This window comes from Chelonia mydas, chromosome 8, assembly GCF_015237465.2.
Source record: "Chelonia mydas isolate rCheMyd1 chromosome 8, rCheMyd1.pri.v2, whole genome shotgun sequence".
Classification (NCBI taxonomy): domain Eukaryota; kingdom Metazoa; phylum Chordata; order Testudines; family Cheloniidae; genus Chelonia; species Chelonia mydas.
This window is the reverse complement of record NC_057854.1, coordinates 22,659,323-22,683,264: the sequence shown is the minus strand read 5'-3', so window position 1 is coordinate 22,683,264 and position 23,942 is coordinate 22,659,323.

Sequence of the window (23,942 nt, the reverse complement as noted above, 5' to 3'; positions counted from 1 at the left end):
GCCCCAAACAGTCCAATGGTGGTATGAGTTTGCCAGGTCTCGGAGTGGCCAATAAGACCATGTGATTGGCCTGTGCTTCTCCAGCAGAGAGGTTGCAAGTGAAAGTGAGCACCAGAGACAGAGGCTGCATTTTTGGTCTTTGCTGTTCTTGTCTCTCCCCGTTTGTGAATTTGTCTTCTTAGGAAATGGGGTTGGACTTTAATATTAAACAACAGCAACAACTCCTCCAGCCCATCTCAACTAACTTCTTCTCTTTGCCCCAAAAAGGACAGTTATTACCATCTATATGTCTGTCAAACAAGGCGGGTTTTCCTTGTTAAAACTCTTGTCCAGCTAAAGGGAAAGGGAACAAGGTATGTTGTTAAAAAGAGAGGCTTATTTAATATTTCACATCTCAAATGCTTTAACTATTTTTCCTCCTTTTCTACATCTTTAATAAAAGGTTACAAGGGTTTTTAATGGTGTGTTCTCCAGGGTGCTCTGCAGACTGAGTTCTCTTTATATCAAACCCAAAACTTGTTCACATCTGTTTGGTGTTGGACAGTGACTGGATTATGTTAACACCTTTGTCTCTTTTGGGCCCAAATATTCCATATAAATACATACAACAGTTTTATTACACAGGCTTCCTGGGTGACCTTGAGCAAGTCACATAGGTACTCAAGGGTATTTAGGCACTTTAACTCCCATTGGTTTCAATGGGAGTTAGGCTCTTAAGTCCCTTTTTGGGTCTGGCCCTTAACCTCTCTATACCACCGAGTTCCGATTTGTTAAATAGAGATATTAATCCTTTCCAAGATGGTGTTTGAAGTATTTTGGGGCTGGGCTTCTCTTTGTTCTGTGTTTGCACAGCACCTAGCACAACAAGATCCTGGTCTGTGGTGGGGCTCCTAGGAATAACTACAATACCAAGAATAATAAATATACAAATGAGTTGTAAAGCACTTTGAGATCCATTATAAGAGCAAATATTACTTGTAGTTCTTATTTTTTAAAGAGGAGTGTAGCAAAGTGAGACTCACTGCCGCAGCACCTCCTGCTGCTCATCTTGGGAATTAGCTCTCCAGCATACAGAGCGCCTCCTCCCGGCCGGTGTCTTGCCTGCCGCTGGCCCCATGTCTCTCCTAAAGCCCAGTGCCCCCTTATCTCAGGCTTCTGCCCCCAGCAGTAACCCACAGTCTGGGTCTCCCCTCCCAGGGGAACCCCCAACCCTCTGTCCCCACCTTGCCTCAGTGGCTACTGCCAGTCATCATCTAGCCCCCGCTCACTGGGGCAGACTGCAGTCTGTAAACAGTTATCACTGACAAGGGGGGCTTTGGACCTGTTGGCTTTCCCTGCAACCCAGTACCTCTCTAAGCCTTCCTGTCAGGCTGCAGCCTGGGAGGTCTCCAGGCCTGAGTTCCCCAGCACTGCTCTGTCCACAGTACCCTATACTTCTTCAGGCAGCTAGGTCCATCTCTCTCCACAACTAGAGAGAGACTGACTTGCTCCTAGCTCACAGCCCGTTTATAGGGCCAACTGTGGCCAGATTGGGGCATGGCCCCAGCTGTGGCTGCTTCCCCAATCAGCCTAGCCTTTTCTTTCAGGAGCGGGGTATCTGCCTGGCTACAAGGAGATATTTAGCAGCACCTAGTTTGACTCTTTGCAGCAACAGTATAATTTCTATGTACCATCTGCCTTTTTCCAGATTAGTGTAACTGAAGAAATGGTTTCCTCTAGCCACTTGTGGCAGGTGAACCTCAAGATGTTCAGAGTTTAGGTTTGGCTCAGATGAGGATCCTAAAGCTTATCTGAACAATCAGAAACTCGAGGTTCTCCAAAGCTGGGCTGCAAATCTCATCAGAATAGGCTGTCTTGTGAATTGTTAGCTATCTCTGGTCAGTCTGGAGATTCTGCAAGAATAGACTATCTTGGATGGTTTTTGGCTCTTCCACTAACAATCTCAGGAAGACCTTTGAAACAAAGATGTTAATTAAGAGGAAGATTGTTAAAAGCATCTATAGGTTTTAAGGACAAAAGTCAGTGGGACTTGCATTCCTAAATCCTTTCAGAAGAAATGTTCAAAAAAATATTAAACAAAAATGTCCAGACCTCCAAAAACTTTGTTTCTTATTTGGGGAGAATGTCTAACTAAGGTTTGCCTGTTCCTAGTTATAATCAACCCATAAATATAACAGAGCAATCAAGCCTTTAACCAAATAATGGACATTATTCTATATAAAGCATATTTTAGGTTTCATGGGGCGCTGATGAGAAAAGACTGGCTGTCCAGAATGGAGAAGTTCCAACAGCAGCATAATGTATGAAGCTTTCCCTAGCAAACTACAGCTAGAGATCCGTATCAGCACTGACATGTAAAGTTCATGGCAAGTGATTGAAGCTTTTCATTTTGGAATTGCCTAAGGGACAAAAATCTCTATTCAGTATTCATTAATCACTATTAGCTCTGTGTGAACTTCCTATCCTGTCAAGATATCAGTCTACCAAAGCAGATATTTGCTGTACCTTGTTTCTGGAAATAGCTTCTCTTTTATCTGTACTCAATTGTCACATCCTGCTCAGCGTTTTAAATGATTTTCATTTGAAGGCAGCCTTCCTGACACTAATAACTATAAATGAAGCCATTATCCTCCTTGGGAGAAGAGAACTTGAGAGTCAGATGTAAACCTCCTTCTCAAAGATTTTTCAACACAGACACACAAACTTTTGCCAAAAATATTACTTGGCTTTCCAAGATAAATCAGCACAATACATAGTTCTAGGCATACCTTGCACTGAATAGTGTCCTTTTGTTTTTTAATCTACTAGGTAAAATGTTTGCCTGCTAATTGGAGTAACTGGATTGATCCTTTGTGCAATATCCAGTTACAGCATTTTTGGCCAACCCAACATGGTCGAGGGACATCTACACAGAACACATCACTGGACATCAGCAATACTAGGAGGGATGAGCTGGAGTTCCGATGAGAAGCACAGTGTGGAAAGTAACTGAAATACTTTCCTCATGGATTGTATTTTCCAAATGGACAATCTACCCTAAATGCTCAATTACTGAGGGACAATCTACACTCATTCCTTTATTTGCTTTCTACTACCAACTCTCTATAACTTTTCATGAGTGATGTACCCTAGTATTCGGATTCTAATATCTAAAGTGTATTATTAAATTTATTCACCTTTGTTTGGGTTATTGCTGATTATGCACTATTTGTATATTATGACTTTAAAAACAAACTTTGTATTTGTGGATAATCTAAGCACTATACCCAGATGTACAGACACTTTTCTTAACCTGTGTACTATATAATTTTTTTAACATTAGCTTTAATAAAAATTTTAAGTTTCTTCATTGCCAAAACTGTAAGGTATTTACAATTAATTTTTTTACAGCTTCTAAAACACTTCAGAATTCAGCAGGAAAATTGGAAACCTCATTGTTGAACACACATGTTCCAACAGGATCTGCATCGTATGTGAGCCATTCACCTGGGCTGAGGCTGGTACAGCTCCTTAAGTGTTCTGGCTCTTTAAAGTTTCATGCTCAAATACCATGCAAGGTGTTTTATATTTTATATTTTAAACCTCCAAGGTGTTGAGCTACAGTCTAAAGAGTAAAATTAATCTAAGTTACAAATCAGCATTTCTTTCTATCTTAGCCCATCTCTATTCTGCAGGACCAGTTTATATATTAGGAAACTGTTTGAAAAAGTGGTGCACATACAAAATCTGTGATCAGAGAGTCTGTCAGCCCCCCAGTGGAGAGAGGAAGGGTGACCTGAGACATGAGAGACTACTCTGCTCCAGATTTCTTGGGCAAATCACTTAGGGACAATTTTTAAAGGTATTTAGGCACCTAAAGATGCAAATAGGTACCTAGTGGGATTTTCAAAAGTGCCTAAATGCCTATCTCAGTTAACGGAACTAATAGAATTATGTACGTGGGCACTTTTGACACTCCCTCTAGGTGTCTATCTGCCTCTTTAGGCACCTAAATGCCTTTAAAAGGCTAATCTTTTCTCAGTAACTCATGTCCCATTTCACTTTGATTTTGGGGTTCAAAATCAATAACACCCTGAGATTGTCTTGGTTTGGTATCCAAGTGGACAGGTTTGACATGAAACCATAAATTAGCTCATGTTTGCAAATCTTTCAGTGAACCTGAGCTGAGTTTAATATTTTTAACGAGAGCCAATAGAAACATTTGAAATTTCAACATAATTCTGGTGTAAAACATGGAGAAAAAGTCATATTTTCCTGTTTTTTGACCAGCTCTCTTTGTAATGAAACGTAAACGATGAAGTTTCATGTGATTTCATAGTGACTATATCACTCATCAGCTTACAGTGAGCATGCTTTAACATTAGGATCTCCCTTGGTCTGTCCAAAAATGATTTATTACAAATAAAACATGTATCACTTTCTTATGCTGAAAGTAACAAACAGAACATGTCCCTAAACATCTTTCCTTAAGAGTTACAAAGTACCTTTTATATATTGTACAGTAAACAACATTGGGCATCAGTATTTTCTCCTTTCAACACCCAGGACACAATCAGAAACCACTAAAATGCACTGTGCTCTATAAATATGCAGGTTTTTTTTCCAAGGGCTTATGGCCAAATTCTGCCTATTGTTACATCCATGTAACCACGTTGAAGTCGGTAGGGTTGCACATGTGTGACTGTGGGCAAAACTTGGACAGCTGCATTGATACAGCTTGCCTGCCATCTGGAACCAGGCCTCCTCCTGCTTTTTGGTCAGACTCAGGCCCAGAACCACAGGGACAGGTTCAGACCTGACGATTTGTAGTTACACTTTCTGATACTTGGGTGAGTGGACTTTGGATCTGAAGTTCTAGTTTAGGCCCATTTCTAACGAGAATTACGTCATTGTTGCAGATACTGGACCAGATTCTCCAGTCTGCTAAGGCCACTTAGCAACAGAAAGTGGCTTTATACCAGGCGGAGCTTCTGAGTAGACATTTCCTCTGATGTTTGGGGAATCTGCACTGCCACTGAACTGGTGGATGCAGCATGGCTGCTTCATATGTTAGCTGTCCCCTCACTCCCTGCACTAGGAGCATGTCTGGAGTAGCCTGGGGGCATGCTGGAGGTGGGAGGAGTCCACCATGCCTGATCCTTCAATGCAGCAGCACCAGCCTCACAAGTTAGAGCAAGCTTCCCGAGGCTACCACTCTCCAATACATCTGAGCACAGCTTGGACGTAGTGGAGAATTGGTGCCATTATTACCAATTATATCAACAGCACTAATAGCAAAAAACATATCCACTAGTTTCAGAAATAATAATAAAAAAGACAGAAAATAAAAAACATACATTGCTATTTTGCTTTGTTAACTATTTGTTCCACACCACATCGTTCTTCTAAAATAACTACAATCAGACCCTTCATTTCTGAAGTCTCATCTGAATTTCAATAGGTTTTCTTTGCCTGATGAAGAGCAATAATTGTGTCCCTTTTGAAAATATGATGGAGAACACTCTTAAGGAGTCAAAACAGCTGTTTGTCATCATACACTCTTTGAAGCCACCTTCAACAACGTCTTAAATGCTAGATCCACTTTCAAAATAAAGTTCTTTCTAGGGCTGAGCCTTAAAAATATGTAGGCAATTGTACTATGTAGAGATTGCAATTAAATTAGATGGCTCTTTAGATTAGATTTTCCAAAAAACAAAGATCAAAGACTTGTCTATGTATAAGAAGAAGGAATTAAGATGTAGCATCCAAGTCAGGTTTTACTGTTGAAGACACATACCAGGCCCCTCCTGCAAGCTCCTTTCCACAGATTCTTGTACCCTCAAAATTCTACCACCAACCCAAAAGAGCTTCTGCTCACGGAGTGTACCAAATGCAAGTGTAACAATCATGTGAAAACTCATGAAGTTTAATTATTTTCAATGATTTAAGGACACATTTAAAACTCAGGCAGTGGGAAACTCATTGTTTCCATTCCGCAGGGATTCCAGTGTCAACATTTTCTTCATTTTCCATCCACTTGAGGTCCCCCACAAATCACCTGAACCACTGAGTTTCTCTTGGTTTGGCATCAAAGCTTTGAGTTTAGCTTGGTTCAAGGAGCTATGTGCAGGGCCAGAGTCCCTCTTTATGGAGTAACTTGCAGGGTAGGGGGCTAATATAGCACATTCAGGACTGTAATATCCCAGCCCAATGTAGGACATTTGGGGCCAGATTCTCATCTGTGTGGAATTCATGCTCAGTTGAGCTGAGGAGGCGGAAAGCATCTCTAAGCCACCTGTAACAAAATTATTCTGCTGACTGGAAAATGGGGGTTTCTTGGCTCACCCACTGACAGGCCCAAAAGAGCACATCTCCTCCCAGATGACCAGGCCCCCTGTCTGAGGAGGTAATTTTGAGAGGAGGCTACTGGGTGTGTCTGTTCTTCCTGTCTCTGTAAGAGAAGGATATTGTTTGGCTACAGCAATAGCAGGAGAGGGAGCTGCCTCTGTACCCTCTATCAGTAATAAACAGGCATAGCTGTTGGGTTACTGACTCATGCCTCTCTATCATTATCCTGAGGCTTGTGTCCGTTTGTACTAATTTGCCAATAAGTATTGATTGTAAATTTGCATTCCTTTCCAACTTCTGCCGATCCTGGGGCCCTGGGTCGATTCACTTGTGTTTGCTGTGAATTACTGAACAAGAGCTCATCGTATTGTAACATGGCCTGAAGCTCTAAAACATTTCAATCAAAATGTCCTGACAATACATTGGTGTTTTATCCTTATGTTTGTAGTGTGGGTTTTTCCATAAGGGCATATATGGGGAGGTGGAAAGATCAGGGCTGGTAAGGCTCTCGATATGCCGAAGGACACTCCAAGTAGAGAAGAAAACTAGGTTCCTTCTTATAGGAGCAGGCAGACATGGTAGCAAGAGACAGCATGGATGGAATGTGCTGAAAGGAAGCTGTGAGCTTTGTTTCAGTTTTAAGACAAACTAGTGCATAGGTAGGGAGATAAAGGGTGAAACAGCTTACAATAGGACAAATCTGAAAGACCAGAAAGCAGGGTAGAAGTCTGTCAGTCCTATATAATCAGTACTGTAATGGGGTCTATGGGTGCCGAGGTGGGCCGCCCCCTTAGCCCAGTGCGGGATTGTTACACCCCGTCACAAGGTTGTCAGCTTTTCCTGCTAATACAGAGAGTTGCAGAAAGCTGGGCTCCAGTCCCTGGCGAGCCCACGTAAACAAATAGTCCATGCTCCCTGCGCCTCCGGGTTAAGTCTGACAACCACAACTGGAGTCCTGGCCCCCTTGGACGGGGTAGAACAATGATCAGTCCGTAGCTCCTGGGCGGGGCAAAACGAACAAGCAGTCTACGGCTCCTAAGCCTCCTGGGTGGGACAGGCAGTAGCAACTGTGGAATCGGCCACCTGGGCAGGGCAAAATAGCAGTAAATCCACGGCCCCTGGGCAGGGCAAAACAATCAGGCAATCTATGGCCCTAAGCCTTCTAGTGGGGCAGGTAGTAGCAATTGGGGGAATCAGCCATTTTGGGAAGAGCAGAACAGTAATCCAACTGTAGCCCCCGGGCGGGGCAGAGCAAACAAGCAGTCTATAGCCCCTAAGCCTCCTGGCTGGGGCAGGCGGTAGCAATAACAAAAGGTAGCAATAACAAAAGGTAGCAAAACAGCAGTCTGTGGCCCTTGGGCAGGGCAAAACAAACAGTCTATAGCCCCTAAGCCCATGGGCTGGGACTAGAGCAGACAGCAGCCATGCCTTGTGGCCCGTGCGGGTGGTAGGGTAACCCGGCCCCACCCTCTCCACCAGGTTCCGACCCAGGGCCCTATGAAGCCGGGGAACTCCCCATTAGGGGTTCAGGCATCGTCTTCTACCACCTTCCCTGGGTCACTTCCTACCACAAGTTGTGTCATGGGATCTCCTCAGCTGGTGGCAGCTTGGCTTCCCCATCAGTCTCTACAGTCAGTGAGTCGTCTGCAGGGTAATCCGGGTCCTCGGGCTCTACCACCTAGAGCGTCACAGACACCTCTACAGGAGCCTGCAGTACACACCCTTCCTCCTCTGCTGCCAGCCCCAACCGAGTTGGGGTGCTTCCTTTTATCTGGCCCTTTCACCTGAAGCACGCGCAGCAGGGGAAAGGGGGCATGGCCTCCTGGGCTCACAGCAGTTGGTCCGTCCCCATTGGACCAGTGCAGGGTTAGTCTCCCCATCACAAGTACATCATGATCTTTTTAAAGTTGCATGTGAGAACCATGCCTGTTTTTTTCTCTCAGACAAACAGGGTTTTAGTTTTGTTCAAATGTCTAAAGAGTGAAGTCAACATTGCTAGGCAAAGTAACCCCAACCCATTAGTGTCAGTAGAGTAGAGGTATATTTTGGCTCTCTCTATTCTAATTAGAAGGACAAGAGAAGATATCCAAACCCTTGTTTAGATTCTCTAAGATAGACTCAGATTTAGAGAGACATATTAGCTGGAAATGGATAATGTTTATGGCCTACAGCAGTGGTTCCCAAACTGGGGTTCGTGAACCCCTGGGGGTTCGCAAAATGTTACAGGGGGTTCTCGGGAAAAAATTCCCTAATGGTGGACCGAGCTGTCCCTAGGGACTCCAGGCAGCAGCCTGGAGCCCCTGGACTTCCAAGAGCTAAGCAGATCAAAGCAAGCATATCTATCACACTGAGGAGATTTAAACTTCAAGACTCCTTATAAAAAATGGAAAGGGAGGTGGATATTTTTTGCTGCTTTTAACATTAAATAGGCAGCTAGTATTGTTTTTAAAATTATTATGAAGAACAAGTTTAAGCTTTGTTGTAATGTGCGTTGTTTGCCTGGACTGCTCAAGACCTGAATGCTTGTGTAGGAGGAACGATTTGAGTTGGCTTCTTAAATACCATCATGCTGTTTCACATCTGATACTCCTTGATGAAACACAGGCTTATTCAAGTGATACAAGCTATGAAAGTGAGATCTTGGAAGAGTGTTGCCATTTTCATAATGTAATAAAAATACCATAATGATAAATAATAATAATAATAAATAGTGTGTAATAAGCATGTCATAAAAACATATGTCCAAGATCACTGCATTTATAATTTATACTCAGGTAAAGGAGAAAATCCGTGGAAATATTCATTTTTAGGAGGGGGTTCGCGAACCTTGACATTTTAGCGAAAGGGGTTCACAGGTTGTTAAAGTTTGGGAACCACTGGCCTACAGTGTAATTTCAGGCACAGCCATGAACAAAGTGCAGCGTGTAAAGAGCACCACTTCAAGAGTAGCCCAGCGAGGCACCGTGTGTCACAATTGCCTTCCTTCTTACTCTAGGAAGTGCCATTAGTAATTTACGGCTGGCCTACACTAACGTTAAATTAGGATACTCCTTGTCCTTGCTCAGTTGCACTGGCCACAGAGGTTTTTAAATTAATAAAATATATCATCTGAATATAGGTTAATTTGTACCCTTCCTTTCTGAGCATCACACATTTAATATCTGGTGATGTTGTGCTGCTAGGGGCTCCAGGAAAAGCTCAGAGGAAAGAAGTAATTATTCTTATTTCTGCAAGGTTCACTCAGCACATTGCAGGATTGCCTTTCCCCTTGATCCTTTAGTCCTTGTCCCTGACAGCCTGGAAGTAAACACAGATACTGTTTTAATTCCAGATCACTGTCCTGTTCTCTTGACCAGGGACACACCTCTTACACACTCAGGATACCGACTTAATAACTCCCTGGTGCAAGATCACTGGCTTCATCCTACACTGAGGGCCTTCATTCAGTCCCTCCAGATACTGCATTCTGGGAAACCCTGAACGCAATTTCTGGGGAGTAGGTGTCAGCACAAAACCAAAGCTGTGATGGCAGGAAAGCTGCTGTGTGGACACAAAATGAACCAAATAACCTATAATAAATAGTTACGCTGACTGTGACTCTGATTACAAAATCATGGCTATAGCTGTAGTGTGATCAAGACTTGAAACCGGTGAGGGGAAGGGGGAAAAACATAACAAAACCCCATAGAATCATTGCCTTTCACTGATTCAGACCCAAGCATAAACTTTATATAATACAACAGACCTTCTAAGACTTGGGAACAACAGGCACTCTCTGTATTTCCAAAGATTTTATTATTATTAATTATTATTATTTTATTATTTTGCTTTTCTGAGACTTGAAAATATTATTTTACAGTTTAGGTAAATATATGTTTTGTTTTCCATTTGCTGTTTTTTTCTTCTAGAGGCTGGGCCAGAGGGGAAAGGTATAAGCAGAAAAGACAATCTACATAGACTGTGAGCTTGTTGGAGCAGGGACTGCCTTTTTATTCTGTGTTTGTACAGTACTTAGCACAATGGGGTCCTGATCCAGGACTATGGTAATGCAAATAATGTATAATAACAATAATAGTATCCTTAGAGTGAAATCCTGGCTCCATTAACTTCACTGCAGCCAGGATCTCACCCTCAGTCTTTTATGATCTTAATGAGGTTAGGACTGAATTTCCAAAGGAGAGTTTTAGATTTTAAATTTGTTTCAAAATTTGGCTTAATTCCAAATAGAAAAATCCCCTAATTTTCAAAATTATCTGAGAAAAGGAATGGTGCCCCCACTCCAAGACAGTCTACCTTGCAGGCTGCCCCAGAGCCATAGATTGTGGGAAATCTTGTGGTCTTTGGTCCTGCGGCAGTCCGCATGGCCATCTGCCCAGAGCAAGAGATCCTAGAAACTTTGGCTCCTCAGAAGCCTGACTGGTGGGCTGCCAAGGAGCTGGGCCGGGGAGCTGGCAGGAAACAGGCAGGGTTGTGTCAGAAGTTCAGTGAAATCGAATAATCTCTGTGTAATGTTTCGATTTCACGGAATCGACAGTTCTAGTGGATAATTCACGATAACTGCAGCAAGGACAGGCCCTAAAAGTCAGCTGTGAGGCTGGGTTTCCTTTGCACTGCTCTGAAGCTTTACTAAGCACATTAACAGCATAGTCACATCCCCTGACTTAATCCAAAGGAAATGAGAAAAGTCAGTTGTTAGGCACCGTGGGCATAGACTTCATTTTGATGCAGCATCACAACGGCACTGATGGCAAGTCTTAGAACTAGGAATCAGGAGAAAGTGTTTGTGGGGTTTTCTGTGTATAAAATATCAGGAAAACATTAATTTTTATAAAAATTGCATCATCTTCAAACCCTGAAGACAGATTCCAAATGTGTCAGCAGCTATAATCAATAAAGCAGAGTTAAGTGGACCTTTAGGGTATGTCTCCACAGCAAAGAAAAATCCGTGGCTGGCTGTGACAGCCAACTCAGGCTTGTGCTATGGGGCTGGGTCATTGTTGTGTAGACTTCCAGGCTCAGGCTGGAGCCCGAGTACTGGGACTCTCCCACCTCGCAGGGTCCTAGATCCCAGACTCTAGCCTGAGACTGGAAGTTTACACAGTAGTGAAAGAGCCCTGCAGCCCGAGCCCAGGCCAGCCACAGGTGTCTAGTCGCTGTGTAGACGTACTCTTAGGCACTCAGGCAGAGGGTCAGGAATTGAATAGTTACCCATCACTAGTGCACTATGCTTTATCTTCAGTTAATTACCCAGGGCTAATTGCTGACAATGAGAATGACAATAGCTTGGTTAGATAGACGAGGTGGGCAAGGTAATATCTTTTACTGAACCAACTTCTGCTGATGAGAGAGACAAGCTTTGGAGTTTATACAGAGCTCTTCAGCTTGAAATCTTGACTCTCTCACCAACAGAAGTTGTTCCAATTAAAGATATTGCCTCCACCACCTTGTCTCTTTAGTATCAACACAGCTACTACAATACTGCATACCAATAGCGTGGTCATTTCTTAAAATTTAGGATCAGTTTTCCAGAGAAAAAATAAAGATCTGGGACTGATGTACAGTCTCATGCTTCCTCAGAGCCTGCTCTGTGTTATCCAAAACACAGATCTTAAACCAGGTCTATTGCATGCTGCAAACAGGGGATTCTTCTACCATGTGATAGCCTAAGTGCTGCCCCTTTGCAAACAATATAAGCCTGATTACACAAACAATTTTTGTGGGAACATCCAGTACTTTCAGGGTTTGTTTACAAAGAGCCCCTCAAGATTGGGAAAACTTAAGCCCTTTCATAAGAGCCAAAGGAACAGATGTTCTTTCTCCATCCTCAAGGCAGAAACCAGTGGAAGAGCAATGGATCCTTCATTGGCTAGCAGGCTTTGTTAATCTGATCAAGGTAAAATGCATAATTGTTTGAAACAACTTTGGACACACATAAACATATAAATCCCAATGAGGAAGCTGTCCATTTCCCCGTCTGGCACTTTATTTTTTAACCATAATGTAAAATAAAAAATATGGCAACATTTGCCATATACAAAGCATTTGCATGCCTCCGGTAGGGTGTATAGCTCTCTGCTCTCCTGATTATTCTCTGCTGCATTTGGACTGCCAGCCTTTCAATTCCATGAATCAGATTCAGGGAGCATTGGGTTGGTGAAAGATTTGAGAGAATGGACACATTTTACTGACTCCTGTATACATTTCAACAGGATTTCTATTCAGCCATGTAGCAAACCAATCCAAGTTTTTATGTTAAATAAACAAGAACCCCAAAATGAAAGAATGAGGATTAAATTTATGGGCCAGATCCTTAGATGATGGAAATCAGTGTACTTGTTCCCAGTGATAAGGTGTTAAAGTCAAGATGTGGCTCTTTAATTTTTTCTGCTCCTAATACAAAATAACCTTAATATTATCAAAAAGTTGTGTTTAATCAAACACACAATTTTAGACCTCTTCGCATTTCCTCCTTCCCAGCCCTTTGGAAGGTTCAGTCCAAGAAAGAGTCAGACCTCTGCCCTTACATTGTTTCTGGTATTCTGCTAACATTTTAGATTATTTGGACTAAAAAGTAGCTTTCTAAAAAAGAAATTAAGGCTACCATAATAAAATAATAATATTGCTCACATTTATGGTACATTTCATCCAACAATTTCAAAACTCCTCAATCTGCCATGACTTCACATTGTCCCGATAATGTAGATAATTAGTATTATACCCATTTTACAGGTGGGCAAACTGAGTACTCCAAAACGCTATGGCTCTGATCCCGCAAAGGGATCGACCAGCACTGTCCTGTATGCAGGACTCAGCAGTAGGCAAGAGTGTTCTAATGTGCATTCTTGCTGCCCAACACCTTATCACTGGGAACAAGTCCTTCAGCCTGGATTAGCTCTAGATCAATTTGGAGACACAAAATCTCTTGAATGTTTAATTGACTTGTTAGTTACAGTATGGACACCCAAATGGATCAGTCGAGTGGCAGGGTTTCACAGCTACAGCATGAAGCTCCAAACAGGAGAAACCACTAGCATTCTTGTTTATTTGGTCTAACCTGGAAAAAGACTGATTTTGTTTGGAGCCTGTAAGGTCAATAGGAAACTGCAGCTGCCTAATGAAATACATGCAACCAAAGGAGAGTTTGCTTATCATTAAATTGTCTTTATTAGACAGTGACTGATGGTCTCATTATGGTCTGGGAGTGTGCATTTCCCCCCCTCCTTTCAGTGATTATTCTTGCTGTTCTTTGCATAGGTGCCAACGTTCCCTCTTTCCCATGGGTGCTCAAACCCCCTCGGGCCCCGGCCCAGCCCCCACTCCACCCCTTCCATGAGGGCCCACCACTTCCCCACCTCTTCCCACTCCTTTCCCGCCCCATTCCAACCCCTTCCCTAAAGTCCCCACCCCAACTCCTCCCCCTCCCTGCTCCTAGTCCAATGCTTTCCCCCAAATACCCGCCCTGCCCCGGCCCTGCCTCTTCCCCACTTCCTTCCCTGAGCGCGCCACATTCCCGCTCCTCTCCCTCCCTCCCGGAGCATGCTAACGTTGCCAAACAGCTGTTTGGCGGCAGCTGGGTGGGAAGCACTGGGAGGTAGGCAGAGGAGCAGGGATGCAGTATGCTCAGGGGAGGAGGAGGAGGTGGGGCAGGGGGTGAGGGGAGCTTGGCTGCCAGTGGCGGGGGGTGAGGGGAGCTTGGCTGCCACACAGTCGGCGCCTATGGTTCTTTGGCCTATTGGCCTTTAGAAGGAAAATTTGGTTTAAAAAAGAGTAAAGGTGGCAGGGTGTGTTTATTCATTTCAGGTACAGAAAGAAAACTCCCACAGAGGTATGCAGTCGTGCTTCAAAGTCCGCTGCTTTTGACATGCTCCAATGCCCACTAAATCAGTGGGAGTCTTTCCACTGACTTTCAGTGGGTGCTGGATCATGCACTATCTAAGGAATGATATTATGGGATATATCCCCCCAAATTTGTTGTCCCTTCGAAAGTGGTTGCAGGATTCATGCATTTTCACTGCTGTTCCTCCCTCTAACAAGTTTTTGCTAGAGCTGCTCAGAAATGTTTTGATGGAAAGTTTGCCTGTTGCAAAATGCCAGTTTGTCAAAATCAACATGTTCTACAAAACTAGGCAGGTTTCCAATGGGTTTCTGCTAGCTGCCCATCCATCCCCCCTCTCTGGTTCCTCAGTGCCTGGTGGCGAGCTTAAGAGTCAGGGCTTCTACTCACCCAGGCTCCTTGTTCTTCAGCAGCCCACCTGATTGGTACACTGAGGAGCTGGGCAGCTGGCTCCCTGGGCTGTCAAGCCTATCTATCTGGGCATCAAGATGGCCAGCTGGAAACATTCAAAAAATCCATTTTGGGGTCTTCTGAAATGGACTTTTTCAATTATTTCCATTCAGCAGGAAATTTTGCATTTCTGACTTTTCGTTTGGATCCAGAATGATTTTTTGGAGAGGGAAATGTGAAATTTCCTTCAGGACAGAAATTCTGATTCCTGTCCAGCTGTAGTAGTTATTGCATTTCTCCTGGCCCTATTTTGTCAGGCCTCACAAGGGATTTGAGATTTCGGAAAAGCGGAATTGTCCTATGGCAGGGAGAGTATATATTTTTTCAGGAATGTGTTGCAAAAAATGCAAAAGGAGATATTTTATGAATGGTTGGCAATAAAGGTACTGCAATAAACACACAGTTCACCAGATACTAGGGCATGAAGGATAGATCAGAAAGGCCCCGTTGATCTAATCTGGCCCCTAAATATAAAGTTCAGCCCATAAACCACAATGTAGTCTCTCTTTTTAAACAAGCCAAATAATTAACAAGAGACTTTTATACTGGGGAAAGTATCTCATCTGTCTTGCTTTTCATATGCCAGATCTTCAGCTGGTGTATTCAGAGTAGCTCCATTGACTTCAATGGAGTTACGCTGATTTACACCAGCTAAGGATGTGGCTCATACTTTTAAAGTCATCTTTCCTGCCATTTTTGCTTACTAGCAAATAAAATTGTTGTTTAAACAAGGGTTTGTCTCACAGCCTATCTCAGCCTTTATCTTGATCCTGCTATGAAGTCCAGTTTAGTCTGTGTTCCCGTCACAGCCATTTTCATGATAAACTCTTTTGTCATAGACCCAGAAGTGTGACTTACCATCAAGATTGAGCACGTGAAGAAGAGAAAGAAAGTTCTTATTTAAACACAATTGCAAGAGCAGCAGCAGGCAAAATCAACATAAGAACTGGAATTGGAGTAAACAGCTTTTTTATTAATACTCTTTTTTCCAATTTATCCCAGTGTGAAAGACTCTCCCTTTCAAATAATCTGGTCTGAACTTTGCCTCTTCCCTTTTTCTTGTCCCACACATCCTGATTGCATCCAAATGTTGCCAATCCTTCCTCCAAAACATTTCTGAGATCAGTCCTTTTTATTTCTGTCCAGAAACTCTGAACTCTCATCCACTCTCATCATATACAGACTTCATGATTGTAACCTCTTCCTTGCTGGACTCCCTATCATTCCCCCCACCGCCAGTCCATCTAAAATGCACTGCTGAGATCATCTTCCTTGCTTATTGTTCTGACCACATCATCCCTCCTCTTGGAACACTTCCACTGGTTTATAATGGGAAGTTGGTCATAATCCTAACTACAGAGTTGTTACTGGTGGCTTCCTAAGAAAATGCTGAAGAATGCAGTTTTCAGAAGTATGTGAGCACCAAGAGCTCAGGAATGAGACCAGGAAGAAGCAGTGACCGTAGCAACACAATGGTTTGTTGCAGCAGCTGTATTGGATGCAGCACTTTTACATTTAATTACCTGGCATTTGAAATGGCATCCTAATCTTTTTTTATACTGAGCAAGGGCTCTCTTGCAAATATACAATGCCTGTTTCATAGTCAATGAAAGATTTAAGAACTATAGGAAATTAAATACAAAAATAAGAATTCATAAAATAATAATAAATAACCACCCCAAACTGGGAATTTCACAGCTTAGCTTAGTGATCTGTGCTAACCTCAGTACTTTTCATATGTAGACCTCCATTACTTGACCAAGGAAGGTAAATACCATTATCCTCATCCTACTGATGGAGAGAGTACAGAGAGATGTAGTGACTAGCCCAATAGGGGTAGGAAGTGCTAGATGGGTGGAGCCTCAGAGGATGGCAGGAAGCTTCATTAAGGGAAGAAGAGGAATTTTGGGGGGTGGGATGGGTGAGGATTGATTGGGAACAGGGTGGACTTCAATAATGAAATGGGATTAGGGAGTTAACAAACCTTTGGATAGGACCAGGAGGCTACTGGGGCTCCCCTATTTTGTGATTCCTGTACAGCTGTTTACATTCTGTCAGACTGATGTCATGTCCTGGGGGCATCTCTTCCTGTTCCAAAAGGCCCAGTCAGGAAAGAGAATCAAAGAAGAGACTGTCTTCAGAAGATGCATCCTGGGTCTTAAACAGAGTCCAGAATGTAACAGGACAGGACTACAGGAGTTCATGGAATCATAAGCAGAGACTTATGCAGTTCAGACACGATCAATACATTTGGAAGTCAGGTACCTTGCTATCAAGTCTCAGTGCCTTGTTTTAAGGTGCTCACAGCAGCTAAGGACACAGCAGCTAGTACCTGACCTTCACAGTAATGCCAAATAAATTAAAAATGATACATTGTATTTTGTGCTTTCCTTCAGCCTCTTTCCTGAAGAGTAATGATTGCTAATGAAACTGACATACATTTTCATGTAAGTAACAGTGCAGTTCAGAGAAACTACTGTATCCAGATTCATGATTAGCTCCCTTTTCTCTTTCATTCCTTTTAATTACAGATGGACCTGAACCAAAAGCCCTGATTTGAACTCCCCCAGGAATTTTGAGACATTCAAAATCCCAGCCTGGATTTGAATTGTTCAGCATAAGCCCATCCTTAATGCTCATAGGAACTGACTGAGCTGCTGTCTTTGTCCTCCATCAGTGGGTACAGCTAAGATCATTGCCAGCAACTTCAAAGAGGAAGGCATTGAAATATTATAGTTTAAATTTCCATTTTTCTCTTCATGAGCCATAAATTAATGTGATTCTGTTAAAAAAAAAGTCTTAATTTAAATGTGGACCTGGGCTGCTGATCTTAACTGACAACAAATGGTTCTTTATCTTGGCTTTTGATTGCCCAGATGTATTTAAATCAATCTCTCATTGAAATGGTCCTTCTAGTTAAGCTGGTTTAATTTCATGCTCCACCTCACAGCCACAACTTCATTGTACACACACGTTTGTTCCCAAATCTAGCTCTTCTATTAAATGTACAAACCGTATCGGCCTCTGCTACAGCATTAAGTTATGCAACAAAGAAAACCTGTGGAGTATTCTTGCCTAGTGTTTCACAAAGACACTTTCAAACTTAACATGGAGATCTCTAATTGACGGTCAGATTGCACCTTGCTCAGTGTGGGTGAGCAATAGCTTTCCACCCCCAGCTTGTACAACTGTGACCATTAATGGAGTTCATCTGGATTAACACCAGTATAAAGAGAGTAGAATTTGGCCAAAAACAAAGAGCACTCTTCCCTTCAGGTACCGAATTAATACTTTGGTGTTGTAAGGGCCTTCATTAGGAGAGATGTAAGATCAAAGTTCCAGGTACTTCTGGTCACTAAGAGGCGCATAAAATTTTCACATGAGGAGAAATGATAACCTGGGTGTTCAGGTTAAATACTAATCTGGGTTACTAAAGTACTTTATAACACCTAAATTCCCCCCAAAATTAAATTGGTAATGTTCTCCACTAACTGCTCTAAACCGTTGTGTTGATGTGAAGTGTTAGGTGATTGCTGTGTTTTCAGCAGCAGAGGCTGTATTTCAGCAATGGTGTCACTGTATTTCAGCAATGCCTGCCCACTGCTATTGCACCCCCTGTTGGTTAGTCTGGGGAATAGCTGATTCCAGGTCCAAAGCCTTCTTTCCACCTCTTGCCGTATACCGTGCCTTCTTTTCCTGGCTCTCAGTGAGTCTAGATGCTCTGTGTTCATGGCTTAGCCTCCAGCCAAGTCACATGTATCCTCCCCTTCCAGGGTATCAAAATCTCTTCTTATGAATGACTCAGGCAGTCTTACCATTCACTGCCCAGCTGATGCCACTTCCCCAGGCCTTCCCTCTACTCCAGGTTCCAGTTTAAGGACCCTCTAATCAGCAATCTAGGTCTGTTCCATTCTGCACCTTACTGCATTTTCCCTGAGTCTTTCCTAACCTTCTGGCTCCCCCCACCCCCAAACCTTCTCTGGGTTGCTAACCCCAAAACTCCCTGCCCAGGGAGTAACTGTATGCTTACTTTGGCTTTGTAACCCTAAACACACCTCCCTTCTCTCATGGAGTGTTTGCAGACTACTTCCCTACAACCCCCCCAATCTGCTGACAAATTCCTGTCTTTATATACACAGCCCAGCTCGTTCCTCCTCAGCTGGACTCCTGCATATTCAGTCAGGGGAGTACTTAAACCACTTTATTCCCCTCAGCTGTGGTCTGTCTGGTTGGATTGGTCCCCTTCTTAGCCTACATTAACCCCTTCGGGCAAGTGTGGGCTGTGAACACCATCACAGATGGCTAAGTGGCTTCCTATATGTGTACTGCATAGGAAAGCATGTCAGGAAGAAGGGTGCTATATATGATCAAAGTAACAGTAAAGAGGTCATAGAATTTAGTATTTGAATTCACTAGTATCTGCTGTTGTGTCTCAGGACAACGGGTCCTGGAGGTGGAAAGTCTCTAAGCAGGGGACGAGAGATAGGACTTTGGAAGTAGTCAGTGCTGGCCAGAGAGGGCACCTGTGTGCTTTTCTTCACTAATAGTCTCAATAGCAACAAGACCAGATGATCTACAGTATAATGGTATGGGGGTGACGGGGTCATGGGCACAGGATACTTTTTAAATGTCAACAGTTAAAGCAGTCCGGAACCTGTTCTTACAGGGGTCAAATTCTCCAGGGCCCCTCATTTCAAGCAGTGTTTCCTGGTGTTTTGTTCTCCCCCTCCCCATCAGCTTTTGGGAGATGCAAGGCCCTGACCTTGAGTCAGCTCTGCATATAAAGCTTCTGCTCTTCATTTGGTTGACTCACTGTACTCTCTTTGTCTGTGACTGGCATCTCTTATCCCCTGTTTATATCAGACAAGATTAAAGAGTTGCTCTGCCTGTTGAGAGGCAGTAACTGAGTGGTATATATTCCTCACTCTCAGGTGTACCCTGGCATAATTCCACAAACTCATTCCCTTCAGTGAAACGACCAAGTGGACTGAATGAAGTCTGCTGGACTGTACTTTGCAGTGTGATAAACTTTTCAAGTTTGTTGGCACATATGGAAAAAATAAGAATAAATAAGCTTCTGTTTCAATTCTTTTAATAGAGGATATTGAAGGCTCTGAATTTTCACATTCTTTCCCAACACTAATAGATTACGCAGTAATGTAGTATGGTAGCAGTCGTTTGGCTAATGCCATAAATTATGGCTTACTAACCGTAGTCATGACAAAGCGCATTAGGAAAAATGTTAGCACAATCAACTCATTCCATTTCCCCTGCGATTCCTCTCCTCCCCCCCCACTCCCCCCACAAGTAAATAAATAGATGCTGGGGCATATAGCGAACTATTAAACCAGCCAGCAGAGCTGGGGCTAAGTTCCACAGACCCCTGGCTCCCAGGCCATCGGCCTTCCCCTCTGCCACAATTAACAGCCCTGCCAAATGAAGTTCTCGCTTTGTCTGCAGAACAAGCCCCCTGTAGTACATGTTCCTCCCCATTGTCCTGCTAATGGGGCGCAGCCATTTCTAGGAGATAGAGGTTAGTTCAATAGCCCCTGCTTACAAGTCACTTGTTCCTTTCTGCTCATTGTGCCATTGTAGTGGCTTTTCTGGTGCTACATGTCTGTATAGGTCAGGTCCTGTCTGCTAGGCACTATCTGAATAGATTACTGCTATAATTACTATTATAATAATTCTGGACTAGATCTTCTGCTGGTATAAATCAGCACAGTTCCTTTGAATTCAATGGTGCTAAGTTGGTTTATACCAGCTGAGGTTCTGGCATGCTACAGTTTTAGGAAGGTCGTACGTAGCCTTCTACAATGGGCCTGCTTCTGCAGTTCATATTCAAGTAAAACTCTGATTGACTTCAGAGGGAGTTACATGCCTTTAAGAACTGCAGCATCAGGACCAATGTGCTAAACATCACTAATTGAAAGCAGTGGCTCTATTTTATGTAGCTCCACTCCAAAAAATGCTCTCTTATAGATCAGAGTGAGATCACTAGTGTTCCTCGTTTGCCTCTCTCTCTACAGTTCACACACACACACAGTTCAGAATCCAGTCCTCGCTAAAAGCCAGATTATTCCACCCTCCTCCATGCTGGAATGTTTATATCAGACAAAGTGAGAGAATTGCTATATCTATTGGGAGGCAATAATTTACTTCCAAATAATCTCCAGTGAGACTAAGGAGTTACGTAGCGTGAGTAATAGGGGCAGAATCTGGCCTTGAATGATTTCTTTACTTTCCTCTTTGCCTTCTATAAATAAACTCTTTGTGCTGGCCTGGCATCTCTTCTCCCTGGAGAAATGGACTGACTAGATGCAGTTTAATTACAGCCCCCCCAAGACATGGCTGGGCAGGGAAGGTGTTAGCCGATGGCCAGGGATGTTTGGTGAGGTGCCAGCTATGCCCGTTTATACCATCCGTGACTTTAACCGCTAGGACGCACTGTCCCTTCGCGGCGGGCAGCCCGGGCTAGGCTGACGGATGCCCCAAGGTCCTAACCACCCGTGACTTTAACTGCTAGAGCTCAGAGCTCCTTCGCAGCGGGCAGTCAACACTGACTGACAGGTGCCCCAATGGCAGCACTAAGAGCCTCTCCACACCCGTGACTTTAACTGCTAGAGCTCAGAGCTCCTTCGCAGCGGGCAGCCAGGATTGACTGACAGGTGCCCCAAGAGTTTGCCCGTGGAGGCGGCACAACTCAACGCTAGGCTCTTAGTACTCTCACCTAATGGCCAGGCTTTATAGCCAAAAACGGCTGAGGTTCTTTAATTGTGTTGGCTGCTTTACAGTAAACCAGAGAAACAAGTCAGGCTTATGCACAATGGTTACCAAAATTTATTAAACTAGATTCTAATCATGTGGTTACAAATTGCTAGTGCCTACTTATTTAAATGTAGAGATGTTACACACACAAACAAGTTACAAAACTGAAGCCACAATCCCAAAGAAAGAAAACAAAGTATAGAGCTCTATTTCAAAATATGTGTACGCTAAAGATAGGAGATCAGGTGTGGGTGCTTCTTACCCTCCTTGCATCTCTCGATTCCAGCGGTGCCAAGCCAGGATCGGTCACTCAATTCGCGGAAAGATGAATAAGGGACAAGGCTTAGGGACCCTCTTAGCTGCAGAAGCCTTGGGAGGCTGTCACTATCTGACCAGCAGATAGATAGTGAAAGCACTCAAAATCATGGTGCTGTAGGTCCCATACTTATACCTCTGTACTCCTTTATTTCTCTTTCTCCTTCTTATGCCAAATTGGGGCTGGTCTGTCTGGGCGACGCCAGCTCTCGCAAGAGTAGTTCACACTTGCAAGGGAGAAACAATAAGTTTCGACTACTGGACACTTCTTTTATCAGGGTAAATATTTTCCCACCTAGGATGTTGGGGTGTGTGCATCACGCTATTTAGTAGGGGCTAAGAGCCATGTCTGTCACAGCTTCTCTGTCTGCTGTGAGCCTAATCGTTGTATATGTTCCCAGAGGCACATTGTCACAGCACACCTGTGCTTCTCACAGCTTCAAAGGCTGTGCTGGAATTTATGTTGAGTGCCCTGTTGTTTTGGCTCCTGTGTTTCCAGCAATGCTGGTCTGAGGGGGGGCTGGCTGTCTGGCTACATTCCACCCCCTGATGCACCACACTACATCCCAGATTGCAAGGTGGCGGTGATGCCAGCACCTCTTGCCCTCCTTGGGGAAATCTAGAAATACCCAACAACCAAATTAGAGGATGAGGGTTCACGGAATTGGTTAGGATCCCTTTTTAGCTCTAGGTATCTGATTTGTGTGGAGGAAAGAGCAGTTTGAATCAAACGCTTCATAATACATAAAGTTACACAAAAAACAATTACAATAATTAAAATGGTTAAAACAGTATTTACAACTGAATGTAAAAACGGGGAGAGGGAAAATCCCAAGTGTATCCCGTTACATATTCCACAGGCCGTCCCCAAACAGTGCGATGCCATTGTCCCACCTCCCCCGAGTCAATGCGAGGGTGGTTGGTGTACCATGCTGCTCCCCACTGAAAGATGTCGCTTTTGTTCCACCAATCATTTAGGCTGAGTGGTACAAATTCAATTCCCAGTCCATTGGTTGAATTTAGCAAGGTGCACATCCAGCAATTTGTAGCACCAGCAGCTGAGGCGATGGTTTGGATTGCTCCCCGAAGAGGATGTTCTGGTATTGCCAAGGTAACTGGAGCCAACAGAAGGATCATGAGGGCTTGCAGGAACATATCTCGGGTGGGTCGTGTTCTAGCTAAAAAACTTATTTTAAAACCAAAAGCAAAAATTACACCTGCTATTATAAGTAATGGCAAATATATCAACAGTCCATAGTAGTCTCTAGTGATCAAACAGATCTGCTGCATGGTCCATTTTGCTGACAGGTTAGCTGGCAGGTTGCTCGGAACCATGGGACCATTCCTGCAATAAATCACATGGTCAGCCGGTCTTGGATGCGATCCAAGCCTCTGTAATGGTTATTAGCCTTTTATCAGCATTTAAGGCACTCCATACACCTTTCTCTTTATAGGCGTGCAAAACGCAGGTAAAGGTTCCCAGGGCTGGGTGTTTAATCACAACAGTGTCTCCGGGAGCATACTTGGAACTGTGCAGTGGTGTTCTGGCAGGGGAGATAGCTTTCCCTGTAGGGAAGAATCCCCTGCTGATTGGACTTCCTGTAGGAGTCTGTCTGTTGTTTAATCTCTGCACCACTTCGTCCAGTCTGTCTCCCCATGTGCCATCAGTAGGCTTCAAGTGATTCTTTAGCAACCCATTCCAGCGCTCGACCATGCCATTAGATTGAGGTCGATATGGAAGGTGGAAGGTCCATTGGACTCCATGGTTAAGGGTCCATTCCCTTATAAGTTTATTCTTAAAATGCGAACCATTATCTGATTGGATTTCTTGAGGCATTGGGACAATTGCTGTTAAGCGGTTTAGTCCCATAATTGTGGACAACCCTGTTGCTAATCGGGTTGGATATGCAAAACCAATCCCTGAAACAATTTCTACCCCAGTCAAGATGTATTTCCACCTCTGCCTTGTAGTGGGCAGTGGTCCGACATAATCGACCTGCCAGGTTGCCCATAGTGTTTTTCCATCTCTTAGCCTGGCAAACCTTTGTCCTTCTGCTATATGTTTTCTAGTCTCAGCACAAATAGCGCAGGCTTGCACCAGGTCTCTAGCCTGTCTGTGGGTGATAGGCCACCCCCTGATATGTGCTTGCCGCACTAACTCATCACTTCCTGTGTGTCCTAAATTATCATGTAACCATGAATATAAGCGTTCCCATTCTACTTGGGTGGTAAAGAGCTGGGCAGCTGC